This window comes from Uloborus diversus, chromosome 9 (assembly GCF_026930045.1).
Source record: "Uloborus diversus isolate 005 chromosome 9, Udiv.v.3.1, whole genome shotgun sequence".
NCBI lineage: Eukaryota > Metazoa > Arthropoda > Arachnida > Araneae > Uloboridae > Uloborus > Uloborus diversus.
In genome coordinates, this window is record NC_072739.1 from 21,006,842 (window position 1) to 21,016,129 (window position 9,288).

Sequence of the window (9,288 nt, forward strand, 5' to 3'; positions counted from 1 at the left end):
TCGATTCATTCTATTTATTATTTCAGTAATTTCTTTATTTAGTAACATTATTTTTAATTGCTCCTTTATGCCATTTTGACACCTAGGTTCGAATTTTTATAAAATTTTGTATCTTTGCTCTTTCTATGCATTTTGGAAAGGTAATAAATAGAGACGTACCGAGTACTCGGTAACTACTCGGTACTCGGCCTACTCGGCCAATTTGCCGAGTACTCGGTACTCGGCCAAATTCTGATCAGATACTCGGCCAATACCGAGTAGTTGCAAAAAATTGAATATTGTCCAAAAGATACTAAAATTTATAAAAAAAAAAGAGCAAGCATTATATTCTGCAATCATTTACAATTAAAATTTATAAGTCAAATTTAAATTTTGAGAATAATGAAGTTTGTAATGCTTCAATGGAATAAATCTTTATTTTAATGTCCCCAAAGTTAATGAAACTTATTTATTAAAAAATTACGCAAAAAAGGTAAGTATAGAAAATATGGAATTTTTATATTAAAAATTGATTTTTGCTACAAACAGAAATTAGTAATAAAAATATAAAAATACCTTTGCTTAAAAAATAAAAGGAAATAAAACAACGTTAAAAGCACAGTGCAGGAACACTGCAGACATGTGTTTTGGCATTGCAAGGAATTCCTTTTTCAATGCACAAAATGGGGGCTCGTAGATTTAAAGGCATCCGACAAAAGTCGGAATTTTTTTGTTGAATGTCTTTACATTCTTTAGCTCACATGTTATGCACTGAAAAAGACGTTCCTTGTAACGGGGGTGGGGTGGGGGGCAGAAACACGTGTCTGGAGTGTTCCTGCACATTTGTTTTATCTGCTTTAAAAATTATTTATGTTTGGCGGACTAGAACTATGATTGATTGGTATACAGTGAAACCCCTCCTAGCGGACACCCCTCAAAGGCGAACAATTTTTAATTCCCCAGTTCCAATGCAAATAACATTATTAAACCCCTGTCCTGCGGACACCTCTATATTGCAGACAAAAAAATTTGTCCTGTTAGTGTCCGCATTAGAAGGATTTTACTGTAATTTGTTTTAATTCCAACTTGATTAATCATACTTTTTATTTATTTATTTTTAATTTTAAAAATTATTTTTTTGTAAAATTTTTGACACAAACAAAATTGTATATATAATGCGTAATTAAATTTCAGCAGGAATTTAGTTTTAAAAACTATTATATGGACAAGGAGGTCTATACTACTATTCCAATAAGTTCAAAATTCATCACATGTGTGTCGGTGGTTCTTCTTAAAACATAATTGGTACTTGGTAACTCGGCCGAGTAGTGAAAGGCCGAGTACTCGGTAACTCGGTACTCGGCCGAGTAGTGAAAGGCCGAGTACTCGGTACTCGGCTACTCGGCCAAAGTGCTACTCGGTACGTCTCTAGTAATAAACTATTTTTGGAGAATCTCAATTGGTTTAGGTTTGACACCTTATTAAATTTTTTTTGATTTTATAGTTTTCATGATGAACTAATTTTCCAAATTCAGTGCTCTTTAATTAGTCATTTGGTTGAAAGCTGTGATGTGTCCAGAAATATCTTATTTCCACAGAAATAAATAGCAGCAGTCCAATTGAAAAAATAAATAAATAAACTTCTATATGAAATGATTTTGATTTTTGCCACCCAACTTGTGGAAAATGTCACGTTTTTTCCCTTACAATGCTTGAAGTACTTGCAGAACATTGGTTAAATGATTTTACATTGCAAAACATCGTAAAGTATTCTGCTTTGGAGTGTATATTGTAGAGCTCTAAAATGCAATTCAAAAATAATTTACTTAAATAAATTCTTTTATGTGCCGTTTTTTTTTTTTTACTTTTAACGTGTTCACTTCGAAAATCACAATCTCTTTGAATCCGCCAAGGGAATAAGATTTTTTGCATTTATGACACTTACTATGCCTTGTGACGAGGCAAACAAATTAAGTTATATTTATATTTTTATAAAAATCATTAAATTAAAAAGTTTTTTAACGAAATTTCTGCCCTTTAAGAGTGTCGAATGTTAGAAATATAAGTGCGGAATCGCTGGCTGAAATTAATTTTTGTTTCAACTATTTTAAGTGTTTAAATTCATACGTAATATGTGTAGTTGGCAGGGGTTTTTTTTTTTTTTTTTTAATTTGTAGATTTTATTTACTTAACATTTATAAATTAATATTTTATGCAATAGATAAAATAGCAACTTAATAGCTAAACAGTGGTACAGTAAAACCTGTAAAGTTGACCACCCTTGTAAGTTTAACACCTGTCTAAATTGACCGTTATTTTTAAGCACAGATTTATATCTTATCCTTATCATATAATTCTCCATCTATAAGTTGACCACAAAAGTAGTGCACCGCATGTGGTCAACTTACTCAGGTTTCACTGTACCACTATTTCCTAGAATTATAATTTTAATAGTTTTTAGAAGAAAATTTTTTAAAATTTGGCAGTTTTCTATGTTTATCAGCTTAGAATCACAAAATTTTGAAATGGTCCACAAAATTTTGATCCACTTTGAAGATTAATATAATTTGTGCTATTTTACAATAGAACCCTTAATATTTAAATTAAATTTTCTGTATTTCAATTTTGTATGAGTAACCTTATGTTTTTAAAATATGCCAAAATAAAACACAAGCTTTGCTGAAATTTGTTCTGTTTCTGGGTTGTCCTTTTTTTTGATGTAAATATTTCAATTATTTTTGATAGTTGGAAGTTGTTTTGACCTCTACTACTTTAAGTCGGCTTATTATAGTTCTTATTTTAACAATTATTTTATTTTTTAAAGTCTTTATTTATTTATTAATTTTTTATTTTTTTTTTTGGTTAGGAAATTGTTAGTATTTACGTATTTTGTTTTTGAGAAAATAACAATTTTCAATCAATTTCACTTATTTTTTTCTTAATTTCAAAAAGAAATACAGTAGGATCTCTGTTTAACTTAGCTCTATTTAATGACCTTCTCTATTTAAAAACAGCTAAAGTCCACTATAGTGTTAAATCAGTGGTTGGGAAAACTACATTTTTTTGTAGCGAACTACAACTACTTTGTTACAAATGTAGTTAATTACAGCTACAACTACTTTTTTCAAAATGTAGTAACTACAAACTACTTTTGAAATGTAGTCGCTACTTCGCTACTTTCCAAAAAATAAGCAAATAAAAAGCATACACAATAGGTTGTCCCTCAAAAAATGAAAGTCAATTTTTCAAGTCGCATACACTCTTGTATTTTTCGTCTTGTGTCAAAACAATCGTGAAAAAAAAAGTTTCATATAATTTGCACAAGGGCAACCCGTGTCGACTTGCACCTAAAAGTGTAAAACAGTACTTGCATGCTAAGCCAAATTGCAAAAAAAAAAAAAAAAAAGTTTTTTGGAAACTCGAAATTTCTGTTGGGAAACGTTGCCCCTTGTACCCAACACCGCACATGTACCACAAGAACATTTATTCAAATTAAAAAACATTTAGATATGCCACATTTGACCTAAAATTTATAATTTTATTTAAAAAATGGATTTTTTTTCAGTTATCTTTTAAAAAATTACATATAAATTTAAATAGAATATCAAGTTCAAAAATTAATAACAAACATTTACAGATCAACAATTACAAACGAATAATAAAAATAATATATTTTAAATGAAAAATTTAACTCAACCTGGAAAAAAACCAGATCTTTGAGTATTATGTGGGAGACTTAAAAATTGCAGGAAAACAAACATTTCTATTTAACGCTAATTACCTACTTTTCTACTTTACTGTTTATACTTTTCAGCTTGATAATTTCGTAAAATCTTACATTTCTGAAAATATGTATCAAAAACTTAATTTTTTGAAGAAAATTATAAATGTTAGGGACGTGTGGGATATCTAAATGGTTTTTAATTTGAATAAATGTTTTTGTGGTGCATATGTGTGTATAGGAGCAGTGTTTTATCAACAGAAATTTTGAGTTTCTAAAAAAACATTTTATTTCAATTTGGTCTAGCATTACACAAGTGCTGATTCACACTTTCAGACATAATCGGCACTTGCTGCCGTTGTTCAAACTATATGATTTTTTTTGGATGTAAAAGGATAAAATATAAGAGAGTGTGCTACTTGAAAAATCAACTTTCGATTTTGGGGGGGGGGGATCCTGATACACACACACACACACCGTAAGAGAATTGAACAAAAAAGATTGATAAATTAGCTCATCAAAAGACATTAAGAAAAATGTTCGTTATCATACTGTCACACACTAATACTCGTATTTATTGTAAATCTTCCGGAACAGTTCAATTTCATCCTTTTCTATAACATTTTAAGTAGCTTCTTTTTATTTGGTGAATACTGTCAAAAATTTAAGCCTCGCTAAAATATTTTTGTTTTTTAATCTTCAGTCAGTTCATATAAAATTCACCAAATTTTCAACTCGCGAAATCACCGATATCTTTATTTTCGCGAAAATAAGTACTTTTTGCAATATGAATATTGGTGAAATATGAAAATTACAACAGCAAAAAAACTAATGGCATCAAACAGAACGTATGGCGTCAAAATGAAATGCCTGAGGTCAGCTCGTATTTTGAGTCTTATTTCTCATTGCACCCGCTGATGTATTTGTGTAAAATTTGAGACAATCAAATCCGTTTGTACCTTTTTTGTTTTCAGTTTATTTAAAAGTAGTTTCCAGAAATCGCTACAAACTACTATCTTTTTGTAGTTAACTACTCACTACACTACTTTTTCAAAAAAGTACTGCTCTACACTACAAACTACTCAAAAATGTAGCTACTACAGTAGCGTCGCTACTTGTAGCGCGCTACTTCCAACCACTGTGTTAAATGCATTCTATTTAAGGAGGATTTTTTATGGTCCCTTGAAAGTCGTTAAACAGAGAGCTTACTGTATATTTTAATGGTTAACCCCCTTCCCCTCACCCCAGGGGCGGCAAATAGGGGGGTCAAGGAGGGGCGGTCGCCCCCCCAAATTTTATGAGCCAGAATGGTAGAAATGGGTGAATTCAATTCAGGTGAATCGGAAATCAATGTTTATTTTAAAAAATCTCGCTGATTTCCAGTAACCATTTGATGAAACTCGACGCATCCCCAGACTAGAAAAAGTGTTTTTCGTTATTTGGATGATGAATTAAATTCATGAAGTACGTTCCAGCCTTTTCAAAACATAGAAAAGTGATAGAGAACCATGGTTAATTTTAACTAAAGAAGACATGTCCTTCTTTTGGCTAAATATTTCTTACTTGTGTGCCCAGTGTAACGATGGTATGTCCAATATGAGAAGCTCGTGCAAAATGTGTGGCTGCATGGCTTTCACAAGAAAATTCCTTGATATTTTACAATCACTTTTACGCTCATTTTTTAAGTGTATATTTATTTTACGAGTGTTTATCGCTTTCTTCTGCTAGAAACACGTTTCAGCTGCTCAACGCATTATATGCTTTCATAAAAACTTCTTAAAAATGCATATGATTATTGATTAAAAAAAACAACAACAGATCAACAAATGCCTTTTATGGGGCTTTATAACTATGCAATCTCGGCATGACAGAAGATGTTATAGAGTTAAAACCATAAAATTATTTCTCTATAACTTCAGAGCAGTGATTTGCCGACTGGAAGAATTACGCAGGACAACAGTGAGTTTGTTGCTGGGATTAATGAAACTGATTTCGTATAAATTTGGCACCCTGAGTTCAAATATGACATCAGTTTTTGCCCAGAAGATCAAATTTCTAAGATATAACATTTAAATATACATAGAACAGGTTGAAGTTACATCTATAGATTAAATAAAACACGAAACAGGATTTTTTTATTCCTATTGTATTGTACAAATAATAAGAGATTGATTACCAAACAGTACAATTAGGCTCTTGGACATGGGTTCCTAATTTTTAAGAGCCTCAAAATGACTAAAATTTTAGTAGTCTTACTTAAGAAACCTTACCTTAATTCTCTTTCATTTTCTTAAGTTTTCTTCTTTATTTATTTACCTTTTTTACGTGTACTTAAGTGTGTGCCTTCCAACAAACATTTTGAGCGAATGGTAAAACACCTCAACACCCCTTAAATGGTGGTTTATGTTTATAAGGTTTGACTTCAGAGGGCCCAACAAAAAATGTTTATTTCGAGTCACCCGCTATATTAATCAGGCCCTGAAAAATACTGTATACAAAGATCCAGCTCATCACACATCGCAAGAAGCGAATATATACAAGCCAAGAACTTACAAATTGACCTTGTTGAAGCGTTATTACTAAACTTGTCAAACTTTTACTGCATCTGATGAATTTTCTTTTAAGTTACTAGACTGCAGGCTGACAATTGGGTAAATATGCCAGAAGCAATCCTTGTTTAAGAAGCTTACACTTGCTTTAGAAGTGCGCAAAATGGAGCTAAAACTGCACATTTTGGGTAAAACAGCAGCATTTGTTTTAAAAAGTAGAGCTGCTAGAGAAAAACTAATTTCATACTTCGATTCAGAGCTCCAAGCATATTTAAAATCAGTTCTCAAATTCTGGGCGCGAAAGAAAAAAAATTTTTGTTGGCCTGTGTTATTGCAAAACGATTCTTTCAATGGTGAAAAAGCTCATGCCCTTTACCATGTATGACTTCGTTTGAATTTTTTTCAATTTCTTTGTAATGAGGAAAGGTTTTTGAAAAAAGCTTTATTCTATCTAAACCATCTTCAATCCGCTACCCTTAATTTTCGGACTATTCAAACCAAAGTTCTATCTACAATTGATCTGTGCAGCATACTACCATAGTTCAATCTACAATTGAAACTGAAACTAGATTTTATATAGATGCATATTTCAATCAATCGTGAAACCTTTCAAAAATATTCTTCCTCCGAGCCAATTAAAAAAAAAAAAAAACTTTATGTATAAAACTTTAGTATCGAGATGTTTTGTATGATAACTTATTAGAAATTGAATCAAAATTTTAATTGCTTCCAAACACAAATTTTTGTTCATAGTAAACCGATTTTATGACCACTCCCTGTTAGCTAATGTGTGTTTTGTACCACACTGTAGTAATACATATTTAAGAAAATCGACCCCCCAAATGAAATGCTGAAATGCCGCCCCTGCCTCACCCTCCCTCGCATTTGAATTTGATACTGAGTTGGCCCCCTATCTAAGAAGCAGTAAATGCATGTTTTACTATAAATTTTGTATGTTTGTGCATTCAATGTATTGTATGAAAAAAAAAATAATAAAAGAGTTGTTCGTAATTTTTCTGAAATACTTTTTTAAACATGTATCTTTAAACAAGAAACTAATCTTTAAAAAGCAAAATGAACTCCTTAAAAACTCCTTACTTTTAATTTTCAAAGTTGAGTATGAACCCTGTTATGCCACCTTGCCGACTGACAGAAATTTTGCTTATTATATACGTTGCACTTGAGTTCTCGACTAATATGAGTATTAAAATGTTGAATCATATTTGAGGCTTCACAAAGGAAAATAAATGTCATAAAAGTACATTGTAAGAGTTGAATCAAATCCCACATTTGAAAATCTAGCTCGTGGCTACACAAGAACATCTTCACCGTCCTGATTAACTGATCCAACTAAGTTCTTAAGATTAATTTCCTCATTTTTTCTTCTATTTACAATTATAAATAAATTTAATCAAAAATGTTGAATTAATTTTCATTTGTAAGTAAGACGTTATTCCAAAATGTTTTTAGCTTATTCATCATTGATTTTACGACAAAAAGCGTCAGACTTTCTGTTTTTTGCACAAACAAGAAAATTTCTGCGGGAAGAGGTCCTTGGTGAACAATTTTAGCTGAAAATTGAATGTAATATTTTTCATTAAATTCTACAGAAACTTTTGCAGCACTCAAATGTGTATTTTTCATAAATTTTTTTACTGTCAATCTCCGATCACGCTTTGTTGATTTTGCTGGTTGACCTTTTCTTACTTTGTTTTCGGTCTAATTCTTTTCTTAAGCATTTCATTAAGCACTTTACTATAGAATGGTATAAATCAACTAATTTAGAGATATTGCAACCCAATTTACCGCTACTGTGAAGAAAGAATTCAAATTTTAAATGATGTATGTTATTTTTTACGAATACCAGCCATTTTAAAGTAAAAAGCAAAATAGTAGGGAATAAATAAACAAGAAATTAAAGCCAGAGTCAACACAATGCAAAAGTAATTAAAAAAATGACATATAATAATTTTAATCGTGAATTTATTCGATAGTATTAGAGTGATCAATGACTTTTGTGGCGTGTTATTTTTGTCTCTTTGTTTTTTGACCTTTTTAAATAAGAAGATCTGTCAGTATTTTGAAAAAAAAAATACTAGGTTTTAATTAGAATGACATAGGAATGATGTGAAAAAATATTGAAGTTCACATTTGAATTCAGCATTGCTTTTTGGTTTTACTAAAACATTTCAAAGTTTATGAACGCTTTTGTTAACCATTGTATATAGTTATGTCAACAAGGAAAATTCGATTTACCGAATATTATGACTCTGCGAAATTCGGCTTATCGTAAATAAATAACATGAATTCTTCATTTTTTTTCATGAGCGTTAGATATGGACATTCAAATCATTTTTGCTTGCCGAAATATAATTCACTTCAAGCTTTGGTGTTCGAAATAACTGGTTGTTAGGCTTATTTTAGAACTAAAAAGTTTTTGACTCCTAGCTTCCAACTCAATGGGCCAAAATTGTCGCATAAAATTTTGGATCTCATTGAAGCTTTTCTTCCCTGACTCAATATGATAAAGAACAGTGATTGAACTAAAAGACTAATTTGAAAAAATAATTTTAAATGCAATAAATCTTTTTCTTTTTTTGTTTTTTACAGATCGTTTTAAATACACTATTGGCAATGTGATATTTCTATTAATTTTTCTTCTATAAAGATACGTTTAAACTAGAGACGTACCGAGTAGCACTTTGGCCGAGTAGCCGAGTACCGAGTACTCGGCCTTTTACTACTCGGCCGAGTACCGAGTTACCGAGTACTCGGCCTTTCACTACTCGGCCGAGTTACCAAGTACCAATTATGTTTTAAGAAGAACCACCGACACACATGTGATGAACTTTAAACTTATTGGAATAGTAGTATAGACCTCCTTGTCCATATAATAGTTTTTAAAACTAAATTCCTACTGAAATTCAATTTACACATTATATAAACAATTTTGTTTGTGTCAAAAATTTTACAAAAAAATTATTTTTAAAATTAAAAATAAATAAATAAAAGGTATGATTAATCAAGTTGGAATTAAAA